Genomic DNA, 19,949 nt, shown 5'->3' on the forward strand with positions numbered 1-19,949 from the left:
CTGGTAAGTTTATACCCTGAGATAATTTGGTGAACTGGTGGGTCAAGGAAAAGACAGAAATGCACAGTAAAGCAGGTTACATTGGTTTTGATGCCCACAGGACTACTTAGTTATTGTGATGCCTCAGTTAGAGGTCTCTAATCAGCTTCCCCTCTAATTGGATTGCTTAACTAATTAAAGAAGCAAGGGCAGGAGCTGGAGCCCAAATCACACTTTAGGCACAGAGATCTCTCTCCATATACATTAAAGTCTCAACTTCTGTCCCTTTTCAAATGACATCAGCCAGTGCTGCTGTTAATATGTAGTGGAAAATTCATGAACAGCATCCCAGTAGTGATGCTCTTTTACTGAAGGTATTATGTACATCAGGATCACTTTAAGTCTTTAGTGTCCTTTAATTTTCAGTCTGAAGTTCACAGGAATCAATGAAAAGTAAAGACAGGAAAAAAAAAATCTTTCTCTCCGAAAAATCTTCTACTTTCAATTATTTTTGATTTCAAACTGAGAGCAAAAAAATTATTTCCCCCAAAAACAGATTTTCAAAAATCCATTTTGGGATATTTTTTTTATTTTTTTTTTATTTTTTTTATTTCAGGTAAATTTTTTTCTTCCCAGATGCTTGTTTTGAAGAATATTGTCAGAGGTTTTGGAGGGGTTTGTGTTTTGTTTGGGGGTTTGTTTGGGGGTTTTTTGTGGTTTTTGTGTGATTTTGATTTGTTTTGGTTTGTTTGCAGGTTTTTGTTTGGTTGGTTTTTTGTTTGTTTGAGGTTATTTGTCAACAAAATTAAGACAGGAGATGTTTTTGGACTGCTATATATTTTGCTAGCAGTGTATTTTCCATCAGAAACCAAATCCTATGCCAAATTCCCAGCCAGATCTCAGAGAAATCTTTCCATGGGACTTGGAGCCATTCTAGCAATATCTAAAAGGAGGCAGTGATGTTACACAGTTGGGCAAAGCTTTATCACAGGGAAAATGAGCCTGTAGGGCATGACTTTCTGTCTGTGAGGTATCTGGAGTGTGTCTCTAACTGGAATGAGCACTCAGAAGAGCTCAGGGTAGAGAAGGTGACACTGAGTTTGTCCCCATGTCTGTGTCCTACAAAGTCCTGTCACCACTTCCTCCCATCAAAGACATGAAAGAATTCCTCATTTTTAGTGAAAATGCTAATAACTCTTTCAGCACAGGCATGTGTGAGGGGAGTTGCCAGAGAACGTCACCAAAATGTGAGTCCTTTCCAAATTCCTGTTTCAGAAGTGTAATATGCTGTGGGTGATGAAAGCTCTTGGACAATATGACTTCCTACTGTTAATTGTAAAATAATTTTCATCGTGACATGCAACTGAAGGCATGGGTAAAAGGCTACTGAAAATAATATAACTGTAAGGGGATGAAATTAAAAGTGGTTTTGCTTGAAATTTAGTCCCTTTTTTGATTTCTTTTGTTCAGTTTTGATACAAAAATCAGCAGGAGAGCATTCAACACTTTAGAAGTAGAAGCTTTCAGAGTTTTCTTCTGAAAACTCGGCAATTTAGTTCAAAATACATAGTATAGTTAAAACCCCAAGCTAGCCAAAATATAAAACACTCACTCTGAATTTCAATCTGATCACATCCTATGAGACATATTCCTTTCTAGAAAAATTTCCAGTGTTAGTTTAGAAATATTGTGGCAGGACCAGGAAAATTGCTTTGTCTGTTGTGATTTCCACTACACCAAAACTCTCCCCAGGCTGCCCAGTATGGGGGATCTACCCAGTATGGTGTGTGTGTTCAGCAATGGGAAAATAAATATTTAATATCAGGCAATTATCGTAACAAAAATTCTTCATTTTGCTACAAGTGAGAAGAATATTGTTATGGGCTCGTTTAAAAGATATTTTGAAGCACCTGAAAAGAGTAAATAATCAAGGTCTAACTTTTCCTTTTTTCAGGCACTTCCTTGTGAAGTATTCAGCAATATACAGCTCTCAGCACTCTCCTGGAACCTCAGGCTGCTAAAGCTGTATGGTGTTTGTTTTTTTCCCAGTTTGTAGTCAAACCACTGAGGAATCCTCCGTCATACAGAAAGAGGGGGGGAAACCACTCTGGCTGCTCTAACAAGCATTCAGAATACCTGCAAAAACTTTTCACAAACTGTGCTGCAGCTTTTTCCTAAGGATGCTCCTGTTCTGCTGCACCTGATTCAGTTCTCCCTGTGCTCCACTGGGGCAGTGTGGGATCTGCCTTGGTTTTGTGAGAGCTGATCTGTCTCTGCAGGAAGGCATCACCTTGCAGGGATGACACCTCGTGTGCTCAGGGCCAGTTGAGAGCAGCAGCTTTCCCCTCCAGACTCCCCAACCTGCAAAGCCAGGAAGGTCCTCAGGCTCAGAAGCTCCTGCCATCCTGAAATCTGCCCATCCCTTCCCAGCTTCGAGGGGTGGACATGTCCAGTCACTATGGGAGCTTCTGGATCCTCCAGCCAGGGGCACAGGGCTGTAAGGAGTTGCCTGACCTCTTCAACTCATCTCTTGGTACAGAAAATTTCATCAAGTACAGTACATTCCATGAGTATGGCGAGCACATCCTTAAAATCAAGCTGTTTCTCATTCTGATTATTTCCCTTTTTTTAAACCATTTCCAGAACTTCCCTCCTCCATCTATTGGAAACCCCTTTCCTACAGACCAGATTGTATTTGTGGACAGTCCTACCAGGGTGTGTGAATGGTCACCTTCACTTTTAGCCCTCACCTGCTCCTCCAAGAGGAAAAAAGAACAATGTTGTTTGCATTCACAGCAAACAGTTCTTAGACATTCTTTTAAAGGACAATTTGAGTAAAGTTATTTGGTCATAAAACCACATCATTTGGCTTACTTTATTCCTAATGGGTGAACATGTAAGTAAGAAAATCACCTACTCAAAAGTCAATGAGCTCAGACTGATGAAAAACCGTGTCAGAAATTCCATATAGGGATACACAAGAGAGGGAAGACCACATACATATACACAATACTAAAATGACATACATAAATGAGACCAAAGCCCCATGTATCTGTGATTCTGTGCAATTAGTGGCAGAGAGGGTGGGAGAACAGAAAGTCTGACTTTTAACTGCAGGTTGAATGAAACTGCAAAAGCCCTCGGGGAGCAGGTGTGTGATCAGCAAAACACTCAGAAATATTGGTACAAACCGGTGTCAGCAGCATGGGTAGTGCAGAGGGAAGACACATTACAAGACATCAGGTAAATAAGGTACCTGTAGCTGCAAGCACTACTCAGTCTTCTGGGACTGAAATCCCCTGACTAAACATGCACAGTATCATTTTTAGGGCCCTGTCAGCAGCAGGATTATGGCAGTGACTGTGACAGGCTTAGGGAGATTAGAAAGATAGAGCAGACAGAAAACTAGGTGCCTTGCTGACCCCTTCAGGTAATAGGTTGAAACCTTGAAATGAAATTCAGCTAAAACTGTTCTGTTAATGTTGTTGTAGGAGCCATAAATATACTGAAAGCAGTTCACAGGCTCCCAGTTTCCAAGCTCAGAACAGAGTGCTGTGTTAAAGAAGCCCAGCTCCTTCTCTCCCTAAAAGCCAGAATGTCTTGCAAAAACAAGCCAAAAGCACACAGTTGACAATATAATCTCATTTGAAGGGATCCCAGCAATTCTGAGCTTAGAATCTCAGTGAGCTTTTCTAGAGTCTATTACCTTTTAATCCCCTAATGAGAAAAATGTCTAACTTATATCCCAAATTGCTGTTTTGTTGTTATTTAAATTGTAAATCTGAAGAGATTAAACCTGCACCTGATAAGTCTGTTCCCACCCTTACTCCTCAGCAGACTCACTTTCCACAAACACATGCCAGCCTTCAATGATCAAGTAATTTCTCAAGATAACTTTTCAGAGAGGCAATCCCCAGATCTGTGATCAAAATCTCCACTGGCACACTCCTTCAGGATTTATGGGACATTTTCTCCAGTGCACATATTGCTTCCTGTTGTGGTAGACCTGAAGGAAAGAGCACTTCCAAATCTGTATTTTGATAACTTTTTTATACATCTAAGGTCTAGCTTGACATTCCAGTTGTGTTTAAAAAAGTAGTTTCAGTTCATACAGAGAGATTTTTTTTCCACCCCAATCCACAGGTCTGTCTCCAAATTAGCATTTTTCACCTAGTTAATGGTAGTTAGTGCACAGGTGTTATGGGGATAGTGTGCATGGTTGTGATCAGGGCAGGACAATCAGTGATTTCTTTTCCTACACCTGTTCCAGGATCAGTGGTTCTGTCAGAACAGAAGACGGGTCTGTGCCTTACTTTTTGGGGTGTATTTAAGTTCTATTTTTCCCTGCATGGATTTTTTTCTCCAAGGTTAAAGGGACACTGCTTAGACTTTCTTCTATTAGAGCTTGTAAAAATCAAAATAAATAAATCATAGGCTTCTTTCATCTTTAATTTCTGTTCTTTGGCCATTTACAGTTCTTGGTGACATGATGGATGCTATCACTGTTGGAAAATGGCAAGGAAAACTTATGTTTCTGTTTAGCTGCTTGAATATCTCATTAAACTCAAGAGAATTGTGACAAAACACTGATTTCTTGACAAGGAAACTTTTTTATGAGCTAGTCTTGTTGAAACTTTCATTTATTAAATACCCATAAATCTGAGTAAAGCCAGGAGGTGTCTGTGACTGAAAACTGCACTGTCAGGACACCCAAATTTGTACCTCTTACATCTCTGATCCCTGATGTGTACCCCAATCACAACATAGGAGAAAGAGTCTTTTGTTTGAACCCTGGAACCTTTGATTTGAACCTTGGGAGGGGAAACATAGAGAGGGAACAATTCATAAATGTTGCATATCAAGAAGTCCTTTTCTCATTTCTATGCAAAGAAATTTAAAAAAAAAAAAAAAAAAAAAAAAAAAAAAAAGCAAACAACCACAAGCAAACAAAAAACCAACAAAACAAACTGAACTTCCTTATTGTGTTGGAAAATTGTGAGTGACCTTGACCTTCACTCAAAAAGTAAGGAGCCCTCAGAGACAATCTCTTAATCTCTCCAGCCAGTCCTCCTCATACATTGACAGGGCTGCAAAAAACTTTATTAAGCCTGTCTTGTGAATTCAGAGCTACTCAAGTTAATACATTTTATTCTAGAAAGATATGCTCTGCCTGTAGATGATTCTGGATGTACAAGTATATGAAGAAAAAGTAATCATGGTTTCCTCCACCCCCAACCTTGTAAAAAATTTTTATAAGAAAAAAAAAAAAGAAAATATTTTACCAGTAAGAATAAATATCCATGTGGCAATTTGCAGTCAACGCCTAATGCTCAAAAACCAGCAGAAGAAAAGATTGTTTGAGAAAAGTAATTTTCCAAGTTCACCAATGTGAATGAGCAAGTTACTACTGCTTTCTATCAGGGTGAATATGAACCTGTCAAAACAGCAAAGCCTTATAGCAGTGGCAAATAATGAAGGCAAAACAATAAAATGGCTAAAGCTTGATAGCCTTCACCTGCTGCTATTTTTTTTTCCCTGAGAAAGTTAAAGGAATGGAAAAAATGCAAATAAAACACAGTTCTGCTGTGGGCTAGAAGTGATGGAAACATTAAAATAAGACCTTTCTTAGCAGTCTGGCTGCACCAGAACTGGGGCCTTGATTCCTGTGTCACCTCCTGGTCTGATTGCTGTCGCAGAGGCTACAGGCAAACTGGGTATGACACAGCAGATTTTGAATGTGAATTTTTATTCAAAAAATGAATTTTTGAATTTTACAGCAGTAAAAGCAAAGATGTAAATGCCATGGTGGTGCTTTAATGCAGTTTAAACCAGCTCTGTAAAAATAGTGGTTAACAAGGAGCCTCGTTATGCATCATTCTGTGCAGCACATGGTGCTGCTACTCAGCTCAAAAACCTGCTAGGAGCACACAGATCTGCCTGTGCTCCTTCATGGCTTGTGTTTGCACGATATATATCTCCTTGGCCTTGGAAGCAAACTGTGCAAGACATAAATTTCACCATGAAAATGAAAAAAAAACCAAAAAACCAGCTATTTTCAAACTTTCATCAGCTGTCCCAGCAGCTTGTAAAAGAGATCAGACAAGCAGCCTGCTGGTGGTGTTGCATTCTGATGGCACAGAGCTGGCAGGGTCAGCAGTCCTGCTTTCTGCAGCGTGAACATTTGAATCTGTATTTTTTTTTTTTTCTCCCATTTTTGTCAGAGCACCGCTCCACACAATCCAGGATTTTCGGTATGGGCACAGATATGTGCATGCAGGTGTTTGTGTTCATTCTGCTCTGCATGTTTGCACCTGTTGAATCAAGGTTTTGGTGGATTTTGGTTGGTTTTTTTTTTTTGTTTTTTGTTTGTTTGTTTGTTTGTTTGTTTGTTTGTTTTTTGTTTTGTTTTGTTTTGTTTTGTTTTGTTTTGTTTTGTTTTGTTTTGCTTATAGGAACAGAAATCTATGATTATTTGGGAAAAAAAAGAAGCCAACATTCACAGTCCTGCCTCCTGGTTTGATCACATGCTGTGTAAAGGGGGAAGTTGTAAAATAAGAAAACAGCACCTCTGTTCTGATAGTCTTATCCTCTGAGAGCTCAACTCTGCTTTGTTTCACCTCCTTCAGCCCCACCAGCAGTGATCCCTCTGCTGTGGATTTCAGCTCAACACAGAGTTGACTCCTCTCTAGTCCTGCTCCTCCCTTGATCTATTTGATGGCCTCATGATGAACATTATTCAACAAAAATGGACAATGAAATTTGTATCTCCTCAAGGCAAGAGGAAAATTAAATAATGATGTAAAGTAAAAGATTGATTAAATCATCCTGAGTTTTTCAAGGCACAAGAGTGTGGCTTTCATCATTGAAAGGTTGTATGGGAGACCTTCAGGCCAGGTGGGATGTCCTAAAGCATCTCCAATGTACTGGAAACTTTGCATTCGCATGCAATTCTCAGAATCTTCTGTTTGTACCATACCAAAACATTCAGAATTAAGCTAAAAATATGTACACAATTTATTACATTTGCATCAAAAATATGTACACAATTTATTACATTTGCATCAGTAGAAAATGTCTTAAAAAGGACAAAACTTCTTTATTTTTTGACATTGGCATTTGAAAGCTGATATTTTGACCATATATTGCCATCAGCTCAGCAACAATTTAACTTAAATTGGAAAATTAATACAAAGCTGAAGGGATTAAATAATCTAAAAATGAAACAGTTGAAGTAACATAGATCACTTCGGTGAGTGCAAATATTCCCAGTGATGTTGTTGATATTTTCACTTGTTGCAGTACCCATTTCTTCCTTCCTACTCCCAGCATTTATTCCAGTTACAGCCAGATCTGGTCCGCATCTCTTCTTACTGATGTTCATTTCTCAGCATGGTGGATGAGTGAGAAGAAGCTTTTTCACCCATAGAATAATTATGACGATTGTTACATCGAAAATTAGGGAGCTTCCCGTGACATCAGATTTCAGAGACTACCTCTAACAAAACCTTTGAGAAAAAAAGGAAAAGCACATAAATTAAAAGTTTTCAGGCAAATTAATTAGCATGGCTCCATAAATTACACTAATGTTTGGGCTTTAGCTTTTTAAAGCTATTGTCTTTTATTGCTTTTTTAGATAAATGGTCAGTAGATAATTATCTTTATTTGTTTAAAGAAAGCTCTTTTGTGCTGGAGAAATTGCTCTACCCGAGGATGAATGGGCAATTCAGAATCACATTAATATACTCTTGTAAAGTTTCAGACTGGGTTAAGGAGCGCATCAGGCTGGAGAGTCAGAAGTTTTTTGAGCAAGAGAAACTAGATAAAATTTCATCCTACAGAAGTATGCCACAAAAATATGACTGATTTGCAATCTGATCCCAGAGCAAAGCACATAACTGCAGTTCCCTGAATTGAAAATACAAGCTGCTTCTATTTTACTGGGCATTTATGAGGTAGAAGGAACCATCAAGGATGCTACAAAATGGACCCTGGAACATTTAAGTCATATAAGCCTCAGACACAACTGCAAGGAAGTGATTTCTGGTGGTGTTTTGGAAGATGAATTTTATCTTTTTCATAACATACTGAAATTATAGTTTGTCCCTTCCCTGCACCTTTGGATATGATGCTACATTTTCTATTTCCATGGCTGGGACTTAAAAAAAAAAAAAAAAAAAAAAAAAGCAAACTAATCTCTTAAGAAAATAAGATAAATTCATTACTGCTAAATACCTTTTAAGTTTTTCTATGTACTTTATTAAACAGAAACTTTTACAAAGTTATTACAGAACCCTAGTTCTTACTGGTACATTGTCTTTGTGCAATTTTCATGCAAATTTCTACTCAAAAACTAAATTCTCATATTTCCTGATACCAGCTCACCTCTTTCAGTAAAGAAAAAAGGAAGTGGGATTAACATTTTTATCTTTGATTACTATCACTAGCAAATAATAGACCCAGTTCAGGCACATAGTTAGAGGCAAATTTTGCCCTAGAGAATTTGCCATCTGTTCAAGCGAGTCTGACAAAGCATAGGAGGAATGGGCTACTGATCTCCTGGTTTTGTTACAAAAAACATAAAAGGGTAAAAGATGCTCCCAAAGGAAATAAAAAGCAAAAAAAGAAGCACATTTCCTAACCTGTCTTCCAGAACCAAAATATAAAATATTCTCTCTACTTGTCTTAATATGTGGGATGATGATACAGGGAATATTTATGTTGTTGATGATGATAATGTTGATGATAACAGTTTTAAAAATACAGTTACAAATTTTGATCTCTGGGGTTAAAGGTACAATGGATGAAGGGGATGACACCTGGGAACTTTATCAAAAGATATAAGTCAATCTCAGCTAGGGGAGGCTGAGCTGAATAAATTTCAAAATGTGACAGAATTAACAACAGTGACCATCACATTTTCAAAAATCTGGGACACTGGCTATTGATCAGCAAGCACATACTGCTCCTTACAAAATGGAAGAAAAAGGAATTCACCAAGTATAGACCAATTAAGCTGACCTCAATAATATGTTAGAGATGTAGAACACATTTTCAAGTGAAAAATTAGTGAAAGACATGAAGCTAAATGTGACATAATGGAACTTGAATTTACCAAGTTTAGACCAAGCCAAACTAACTCTGTCTGTTTTTATTCTTGTAACAGAAATTATATTCTCCAGACAGGCAGTGCTCTGACTCTCATCTCTTTGGACTTGAGGAAAGCATTTCGTATAATGAGCCACATGGAGAATTTTCACCAAAAACAGAGTGAGATGGAATTGCTAAAAAGCTGTCAGGTCCAAAAGATCCCCTTAAAAGGCATATGGGAATGGATCATACGATAGGAGGACCTTCCTGCCTGGAAGCATTCTTCAGATGCACTTTTTGAGGATCAGCACTGGGACCAATTTTACTTGATATTTTCATCAGTGACCCTGACACAAAAAAAAAGTAGAAAATTGATGATTTGGTTTGGCAGTAAGTAAGGAAGTGCTGTCAATAAACTGAGGAGATAAATGTCAGACAGGAAGAAACAGACCTGCTCAACTACTGGGATAATAGAAATGAAGAAAGTGTAGTCAGGAAAGTGCCAAGAAATGTACATCTACTGAGAAAAATTATTGTTAGATCCTGAGAGGTTATTAATGGGACATAACAGAAGAAGAGAAGAACAGGAAGCTATAAAAACATTGCTATAATCCTATTTTTTTTTATTTTAATTGTTGAGATAAGTAATTATTCATTCTGCTACATGTGACTATGGTGAAGAGCCAATAGGCACACAACACACAGCTCTGGTCAAGTTATTTGTGAAAAAAGAGGCAGCATAACTGCAACAGAAGCAAGAGGAGGATAATTGGGAAGAGAAGATTTACTGTACCACAGAGATTTGGAGAAATATTTGCTACACCACTGTGTTACCAAAATGAAGATAAAGAGAAGACAGGATTGCCCTTCGTAAGTGATCTTACAAAAGTGATCTCTCCTAAGGGAGGACAGATAGGAAGTGACACTTGAGGAAAAGTTGAAGTAAACCATAGAATAGAATGTTAAGGGGTTGGAATGGACTTTAAGGATTATCTAGTCCCAATTTCCCCTCCCATGGGAAGGAACAACTTCCACTCAAGCGGGTTGCTCAAAGCCTTATCCAACCTTGCTTTGACTGGTGCATCCACAACCTCCCTGGACAACCTGGTCCAGTCTGTCACCACTCGCACAGAAAAAAAAATCTTCCTAATATCTAGGATCTAGTCCCTAAATTTTTCCTCTTCCAATTTGTACCTGTTACTCCTTTTCTTATGACCTAAATGACCCTAAGAAATTTAAAGTGGAGATTGGGAGAACGCTTCCAAGGATGTGAAGTGAGATTATGAGGTGGTTTCTCAGGACCAGGAGAAGGATTTACACTCTGTCTGTGAGGGAAGGAGACAGAAAGACAGCAGGATAAGGCATGTACCTACCCTGTGCCTGGGACAGGACCCCTGAAACACCAGCAGGGCTGGCCCAGGCATGGAGAGAGAAAGAAAGGAGCTGGTGCCTGTGCAGGACAAGATCCCCACCCAATCCCTGTGTACCAGGGAGGATCTCAGCCTCTACTCCTCTGGTACAAAAAGGGGCTGGGGGGAGAAAGTTGAAAAATTCAAATGTAGCCTTGAGAAACCCTGAGCCATCTCTGCTGGCACTCAACAGAGGGAATGCTCACAGCTCCCGCCCTGTCCTCTGATTGTCATTCCAACATCACTGCAGTAGGAGTTACTCAGAGTCCTATTCATCCAGCCAGGGACTTCCCAGAGCTTACAGCTATCTAAACCATGACTTTTTGCACTAAATTTTCAGTCATTTGCAGGTTTGGGAATATTTCAGTCCAAGTGGATCCAGTGAAGAACAAACCAGGCCAGGCTTAAAATTTTGGTGATTGCTCCTGAAAACACAGGCACTGATATCCTGAATGAGACCTGAAATGGGAACAGGCTGTTTGAGTTTAAGTCGAATCCTTTCATAGGAAATCAGATTATTACTATCGAGAAAATTCTTTTCTCAGTACTGTTGTATTGGTTTTTTTAAAAACCAATCACAAGAAAACAGCAATGCCCCAAAATAAAGAGCTCTGTGAAAATGGCTGTTCCAAATGCTTCTCTGACACATTTAACACCTCTCTAATAATGTTTTTTATAATTGTTTCAGAATGAAAATGTGCACCATAACAACCTGAAAATGGTTCATGCATATTCATACCTCCCATGTGTTAACTGCTGGGGAATGTTCTCAGATTGCTTCACTTTATAAATTGTTACTTATTTACCACGCCAGTTGGTGACTCTGGGGTGGCATATGTGAAACGAATTTGCAGTTTCTATTACAGCTAGTTGCAATTTTCCAATGAAAAACCTTTTAAATTAAGAGGAAAAACAACAACAACAAAAAATAGGAATCAGCCGAACCCATTAATCTAGAAGGCAATGCTTTGTAGAACAGCATTTGTTCAGATGATCTGACAAGAATGGGCAGGGTTTTATGAGAAGTATTTTACAAATATGCAGGAAGATCTCATGGGTGATTTCTGGGTGCTCCAGAACAGCTCCACCCTGGGAGTTGATCCCATATGGCTCAAATCTGGCAAAATCCCTGTTGTGGACCAAGAAACTGTGTTTGGGAATTCCACCTCTTGTCAAAGGTCACCTCCTGGCTCCATAGCAGTAACCTCCTGGTGTTTCTCTCTTGCTTTACTTTCAAACCTCCCAAAATCTGAGCTATTGGGTCAATAAACAAGACCTTGGAGCTCTGGCTTCCAGTCCTGCTCACATAAAAAATCATATGCAAAACTGATAATGATATATACTTATCTTTAGCGAAAATTAAGTCTTTCTGGAAAGCCCACAGTAATTTCCTACTTCTAAAACCAGATCTGGTTGGGAAAACCTTTCTTCTTTTTCATCCATGAATAAAAATATTTCTCCTCAGCTTTACCATATTTCTTTTTGTCCTAAAAAAATTAAAATCATTAAAATTTCCCCAACTCTGAATCTGAAACACAATCATAAAACAAGCTGCTGCAAATGTCTTTAAGATCCTGAAAATCTGAAATATGAAAGAACCAGATTCCTTGGTTCCCTCTTTGCCCAGGTGGTATAGAACTGATTTCATAGCAGGAAAGGCAAATTCTTTTGAGCAACCAAATCCCTTTGAAAACAAGAGGAAAAGTACCACATTTCAAATAAGGCCCTCTACCAGCAGAGCTGGTTTCATCTATATGTGTACACAGACACAGACCAAGAGAAAAACTGTGCACAGAATTTAATGGGATGGACTATGGACTAGGCGATGTTTAAAGTCTCTCCTGTGCAGTCTCTAAATGTGCTGTGTCTCTTGCTGTGCAGAATATTCAGCACATAAAAATAAACTTTCTTTCCTTTTTTGTTCAGATGTTTGCAGGTCACCTTTCCACTCTCTGGGAGGACTGAAACTTTCTTTTTTTTCTCCAGTCATGTTCCATCTATCACACTGTACATCGAGAGAGGCGGGAGCAGATGTGTCAGACACAGAAAATGAGAGACAGAACAAAGAGAAATAGGCCCCTGAAGGAAAGAAAGAGAGAGGTTCTGAAAGCAGAAACAGAAGAAATGAGAGAGATAAGGGACCCTAAAATAGACATAAATCAACAAAAAATCAAGTCCCTCGAAACAGAAGATAAAAAATCCCCCTAAAGAGACAAAGGCAGCAAGGGACATCTGTCCATCAGAAGGACATACATGTCTCCAAGAATTTTAATTTCATTCCAGCCACAAGATAAAAATTCATTTGTATCATTAATGAACATCTCACTAATCAGCCATTTCAAGTGCAATGTTTAGCACAGGCTACAGGATGAGCAGAGCCTCTTCCAGCTCATCAGCCCTATGGTTCTGTATCCACCTGGGAAAAGACAAATAATCAATATGAGATGCATAAAGACCTAGTAATGAGCTGATTGGAAGAACAGGTTTTGGTTGCTAGATAATGTTTGATTTACTGTCTAAAAACCATTTTAGCACAGCCCTTCAGATATTCTGCAATCCTCTGTAATTTCATCTATGATAGATTGTGAGGTTTCCCATAAAATGATGAGGAGCAATTGAATGAATCCAAACTCAGCTGAAAGGGTCATCTAAGGCTGCTGAAAGTGAAAAGAACAAAGGGACGATGACAATGCACTAAAACAGACAGTTTTTTTATTCAGCCAGATATCCGAGATCATCTGTTGTTTAACCACCCGCTGAGCTGAAGCTCAGAAGTGGAGTAAGCTTTGGGTGACTGCTGTTCCTTTGTTCAGAACCCATTCCAGCTGTCACCAAAGTTTGACAGGTCCCTGAGACAGGTAAACGTGCTCCTCCCTCTCCTTTTACCTCGTTCTTTCATCCAGCCTTAACTTTCTCATGGTTATTTTGGGGTTGATTTTTTTGCACTCACCTACATTGTTTGCTTAGATAGCTGTTCCCAGAACACAAGTGGAGGATGGCAAAGGGAGATGACCTGGATATCCTAAATTTTAGGTCATATCTAAAGTCAGCTTGTTAAATGGCAAATGACAGAAGACACCTGAAGGATAAAGACGTGTCATTAGACAGTGCTGAGGAATAGCTGCAAGTAAAGAAGCAAACAGACATTTAAAAACAGAATAAAAACTGGACCTTCATCTTTTGATGTGTTTTTTTTTTTTTTTTTTTTTAACTCAAGCTTCCTTATTTGGAAGGTATGTTCTTGTTTTGCATATTACAAAATACATTTTTGACAGAGGTTGGGACTTGGAGATAAAAGCTACAGAGTTGTTGAAATGATTGAATTGCTCAAGCAATGGTTGGCAGCATTGACAGGCAGCTCTAAGCAAATATGTATTTACTAAATGTCAGTTACCAGCACATTATAAACCATGGAAATGATGAAAGAATTAATCATGAAGTTAAGGCTATTTATTTATTTATCTTTCAGTACTGGAAAATTCCTGCATGTCCTTGAAAGAATAGAAACTTGGACTTTATATTCTCTCAGATGTTACATGCCAGGCTTTGGTAGAGGAAGGAGGAGGGAGAATAAAGGTCACTTTCAATCTGCTTCTTATTCATGACATTCAGCTTGAAGACCTGGCCAGCCTGGCTATGATGGGTTGTTAAATGGATTGGCCTAGGGCAAGAAAATGAAAGTAAGTGTACTCTAAAAGTTTTGGGAACTTGAATCAGGGATTATTCCATCTGTTTAACGGCAGGACAGACTCAATGTGGTTGATGAATGATGGAAGTGCTTTTTATCACTGTGGTGTTAATGACATAATGAAGGTCTTTTAGGAGTGTAAATGTGGTATTCTATAAATCTGCTCCTATACATTTTCCTTCATTTATCAATTATTAAAAGGATTTTCACCTTCTGTTCTAGAAATTGCTGCAGAGCTACTGCATTGATTTAGGAGGACTTTTAGCTGCTTTGATGTCTATTATATTTTACCACATTGGTGAGCAGGGTTTATTTCATCACATATTCTGTTTAAAAGGCTTCAATATTGATAAAATCTGGGCAGATAGGTACATAATAAATTTTCTTATTTTAATAGGATTATTTCAGAGAACAAAGTGTGAGAAAAAGACTTGTACTAGACTTATACTTGGTAATCAGTTTAACCCTTTGAAGATATAACTCCTTGCAATCTGTTTAGCAGACAAGAGTGAGAGAAGACCCTTACCCGCGCATCCTTCAAAAAGGATTTCTGCTTGTTCCATCTTTCAGCTGTTAAAAAATAATTTGTTGAGAATTTTAGCAATCTGGAGAGTCTTAATCCCTTGCAATTAATCCTTCCTAAAATAAAAATAAAGCAATAGCGATGGGTTATTTTCTAATCACTGAAGATTCATTTTCCTTTTTCTTGATCTTGCCTTTTAATTCCCACTTGCATTTATTTAATCTTTCATTTTCCTTTCTTCTTTCAGAATTTCCTAGGAAATACTTAATAACAGATGATACACCAGTCTAAAATGTGCCATAAAGGAGAGACTATATTTGGAGGTTAAAAGATGATATGAAAAATGGGTGTACTACTTTTTACAGCCAGATCAAAAGAATGTGATGCAGTTGCTGACACAGTTGCCTGGTGCTATTAGGGAGACTCTTGAGTGCCTTTCAGGAGACACCTGCTCTCCAGCTGTGAAAGGGCTCAGGGGCCCTGTGGGTCCTGTGTCAGCCCTGACATCCCAGTCCTGGTGTTTTGGATCATTTGGGGCATCTCAAATAGCACTGGGAAGAAGTAAACTCAGGCCAAAAGTGGGATTTTATTCCGAGTTAGAAGCAAAACATAAATATTCACAAATAGGCTTGGTGTGCCATCTCTCATCAGTCAGTAGAGACTTGGTAGGATTCAGGAAGTCTGGAGTCCAAGGAGCGACTCGGGTGATGAAATGTGCACATCTACACAGGGTAAGAGGAACCTCTAAAACTTCATTAATTCTGTTCTGTGAATCTCACTGGCTATAAAAGGAGCTTAGACATCCACCTTGTGATGTAGGCACTGACATTTAAGTGACTACAATCTTGAGCTGCGTATCAGTCACAATTTCCCACAGATTATAGCAAGATATGAACAATTTTAGCACCAGTGTAGAGAACTGTTGCTTCGCGTATCTGTCTCTCAGGTCAGCTCAGCGTCAGCTGAGCCACCCTGCTAGCTCTGATACGTCCAACAGTACCTTTGCGTGGGTTTTTGGCTCCGCAGCCCCTTTGCCTTAGCTGTCTCGGCCGTGGTTTAAAAGAGGGGACACTCCGGAGGCTCAGGGAGAAAAGGTTTTATTCGGGTGACTCAGGGGGCAGCCCCTGGTTCCAGGCCTGAGCCTCTGGGGAGTGACCCCGGGCCTCGGTTACAGGGGGTTTTTGTTCCCCCAAAATCTCAGGGGTGGATACAGGTTACAAGACCAATCACACAAAGCCAGGTGGGTAAGGTCAAAATGCAATACACAACATTAACAAATCAGGTGGATTTGGGATGTGGCCCTGGGAGACTCACCAATCCCTGTCAGACACCTCTCCTGAAGGTCTGGGGTCTGGGGGATGGTGGACATGTGGGGGAGAAGTACAATGGGATGGGGGAAAACACAATAGGACGATCGAAACCCAGGGCAGAGGATTAGAGTTGTCTTGGCAACTCTTATCAACCTCTGATAAGCACATTCCAAGACAGAAACTTTACCTGGCTAGGGTTAAAGTCCAAATCACATCAAACCTACAACTAAGAAACTTATGATACTATTCCAGCACCCCCACACCTCCCCCTTTTTCTTTTATTTGTGTCACTGGTCTGGAGTGTAAATATCTGAGTCACACTCGCTGCTGGAGTCAGAGTCTGGTGGGAATTCGATGGCAGGTGTCACTGAATGCACTGAGGGGGCAGTAGTGGGGAAAATTGCATTCATGATCAGGCTTTTGACCAAACCAGAAGCAATGGCTACAATTAAGATGATGAACAGAAACAACAGTCCGGTTTTGATCCACGAGCTGGCGATGTTAGAGAGTCCAACACCTTTGAAGAGGTTGTCAAACCAGTCTCCTGTTTCTTGTTTGATGGACTCGACCATTCCTCGCAGCTGCTGGATTGATTTTTTGACGCTTTCAGCCTTAGATGACAGGTTGAAGCAACACAGTCCTTCAAACTCCTCACATGAATGTTGGTTCAGTAGAAGTAAATAATCAATCGTGGCGCGGTTCTGAAGGGTTGCCTGCCTGGTAATCTGTTCGTCTGATAGGAGGTCACTTATAGCTTGAGTTGTTAAATTTGCCTGTTTGGCCACCCAACATTCTAAACGGCCTAATTCTCCCATGGATTTTGCTATCGAGACCCAGGGTAAAAAACTGTCAGGGCTGTGGCCTTTGCCCTGGACCAGTGGATGATTTCCGAATTACAATCTGGGTCGAGACTTGTTAGGTCTCTTTTCTGGATTGGTACATGGAGAGAGGAATTTTTTCTGTGCCAATTGAGGATTTGAGTCATGTTTGGAGTAAACAGGCTCAGCTTGCCTAAAGTGCATGGGCCTCCGATCAGCCGAGCAGGAATGCCTGTAAAAGCTCTGTCACCACAAATAAGGAAAAAACCTTTGGGTAGGGAACGGGGAAAGGGACTGTGAGCATCAGTGGAAGGAGTGGTAACATGTGCAATTTTTGTGCACCAGTTTTTTGCTATATAAGAATCCTTAATTTGCAACAAATGGTAAAATGACCTGGTGTGTTCGTCTTGGGGGGTGTAACGAAAGTGAACACAAAAAGGAGCTTTTGAGGACCCAAGAAGGTCTAATTCTTGGGGCTCTTGGGGGGCACGCGGGAGTGTCTGCAACCACTCTTTCCAAAAAGCAAGGGGATTTATAACAAAGGCTGAAGGGGCATCACCAATTTCTGTAAAGTGGTTAGCTTCAACAGGTTTTCGGTTGTATTTTTGTTGTATCTGGAGGAGTGAGAATGGAAACTCCTTCTCTTTCACAGGGATTCCTACCAGGCAGGATGACATGGGATCTTGGGCTGCTGCTGAGGCTAGGCAGATGTGATCTTGTCCTAGACTCTTTGCGAGCGTTTTCCATACATTGGTTTTGGGCTGTGGAACAATCCAGGGGGTGGCTATCGACAGGAAGCTGAGCAGCACTGCAAGGGCACAAACTGCTGTGCTGCGGACCTCCATGCTGATCATCTGGACTGCGGTTCTGTAACTTAGAAGAAAGGGGTCAGTTAAACAACCATCGAAAACACTCCTCTGGGGGAAACAGCTCTTCTGCTTCCACTTCATGACAGAAAACCCAGGAGGGAAGAGTAATTGGGCTGGGAGGACTTGCCTCTGGGCCCGCATCCTCCTCCTCCTTTTTCCTCCTTCTCCAGGAGGCCACAGTGACCTGGGGTACTTTCATTTCCGAAGCCTTGGGAACATAGGGTCTCACATTTCTGGAGGGGATCCACCGCAAACCGGTGGGAGTGGAGACGCAGGCGTATCCACGTCCCCAGGTTACTAAATCATGGGGACCCTGTATTCTCAGAGTTTCTGGATCCTTGACAAGGACCTTTGGCCTTTCCCGGGGCTCCAACTGTGAGCTCCCACGGAAATGCCTTGTCACCGGCGGGTTCATGGTTTCAAAGGAACAGTTAAGAAAATTCAACGTGAACAAGGCACGGGCTAATCTTACAGACGGTGGCTCAATCTTGAGAATCGGTTGCTGCTGGCTGAGGACTCTTTTGAGGTTCTGGTGAGTCCTTTCTACAATCGCCTGACCTGTCGGAGAGTGGGGGATCCCAGTTTTGTGTTCCACTCCCCATTGTTGCAGAAAACTGCAGAATTCTTTGGACCTGTATGCTGGACCATTGTCTGTTTTCAGGGACTTTGGGATGCCCAGGACAGAGAAAGCCTGGATGAGATGCTTGATAGCATCCCCAGCCTTCTCCCCTGTGTGGGCAGAAGCAAAAACAGCTCCTGAGAATGTGTCCACAGAGACGTGCACGTATTTCTGCCTCCCAAAGGGGGCAAAGTGCGTGACGTCTGTCTGCCACACTTCACAACTGGACAAACCACGGGGATTCACGCCTGTGGGCATGGATGGGATGGCATACCTGTGACATTGCGGACAGCCAGTCACAATCGCTTTGGCCTGGTCACGGGTTAAGTTGAACTGCCTGACCAGACCTGGTGCGTTTTGATGGTGAAGCTGATGACTGATTCTGGCTTGCTCAAAACGGTTTGGCAGAGGGGCCACCTCCACAGGGGCAGCGAGAGCATCGGCTCTCCTGTTTCCCTCTGCTATGAAGCCTGGGAGCTCTGTATGCGACCTGGTGTGCATCACATAAAAGGGTTGCTTTCTGTGGGAAATCAGTTTGACCAGCTTGGAAAGCAACTTAAATAGAGTGACGTTGGAAACCTCCTGCAGCACAGAATGTTCTGCTCTAGAAACTATCCCTGCAACATAACTTGAATCTGTTACCAAATTGAAAGGTCCAGGGAACGTCTCAAATGCTCTAACGACTGCGGCCAGCTCGGCAACCTGAGGTGATCCTTCCACCTCAACCACCTCTGATTCCCACCTCTGGGTGACGGGGTCCCGCCAAGTCATAACTGATTTGTGGGACTTTCCGGACGCGTCAGTGAAGACTGTTAGAGCCTTAAGAGGCTCCTTGCTTTGGACACTTTTTAATTCCAATCGAAATTGGGCATCCGAATTGAAAATTTTGTGGGCAGGCCGATGAATAGAAATTTGACCAGGGTAGTTATCTAGGGCAAACTGCAGCGCTTCGTTCTCTTGAAGCAGATGCTCTAGCATAGCTTTTGTAATTTGACCAGATTTCAATTTGATTGGCATGTGAATGCACTCAAAGTCACAACCAGCCAGTTCCCTAAGGCGCATTCTGGCTTTCCGAATCAGGTCAGCCATCAATTCTTGTGGCTTTGTCATTCTTTTGGTCCTGTGGTGGCTCAGAAAGACCCACTCTATAATAGAGAGAGGATCTTCTTTGCCTTGGACCTCCCTTGAATTTTTGAGGGTTTTGTTGTTCCACTGAAAAATCATCCCATGGAGATGTGGCAGCTTTCCTAAGATGATGAAACGAAAAGGCAGGTCAGGTTTGCATCTGTTGGCCTGTCTGGTGGACAATGCATGTTGAATGTTATCCAGTGCAATTTTTGCCTCTGGGGTGAGGGCCCTGGGTGAACTCAGTTCAGCTCCCCCTTTTAACAAATTGAAAAGGGGGGCCAGGTCTTCGGTAGAAAGACCTAGCCAAGGTCTCACCCAATTCAGAGCTCCACACAGCTGATGGACATCTGCAAGGGTCTGAATTTGGGTTTTGATTTCCAATTTTTGAGGAACAATAGTCCTCTTCCCAATTTCCAGCCCTAGGTATTTCCAGGGTGGCATCTTTTGAATTTTGGATTCCTGTAGTTCAAAACCTGCATCAACCAGTGCAGCCACAGTGAGGTCAAGGGCATGTGCCAA

This window comes from Zosterops lateralis (genome assembly GCF_965231275.1).
Source record: "Zosterops lateralis genome assembly, chromosome: 5".
Taxonomy (NCBI): domain Eukaryota; kingdom Metazoa; phylum Chordata; class Aves; order Passeriformes; family Zosteropidae; genus Zosterops; species Zosterops lateralis.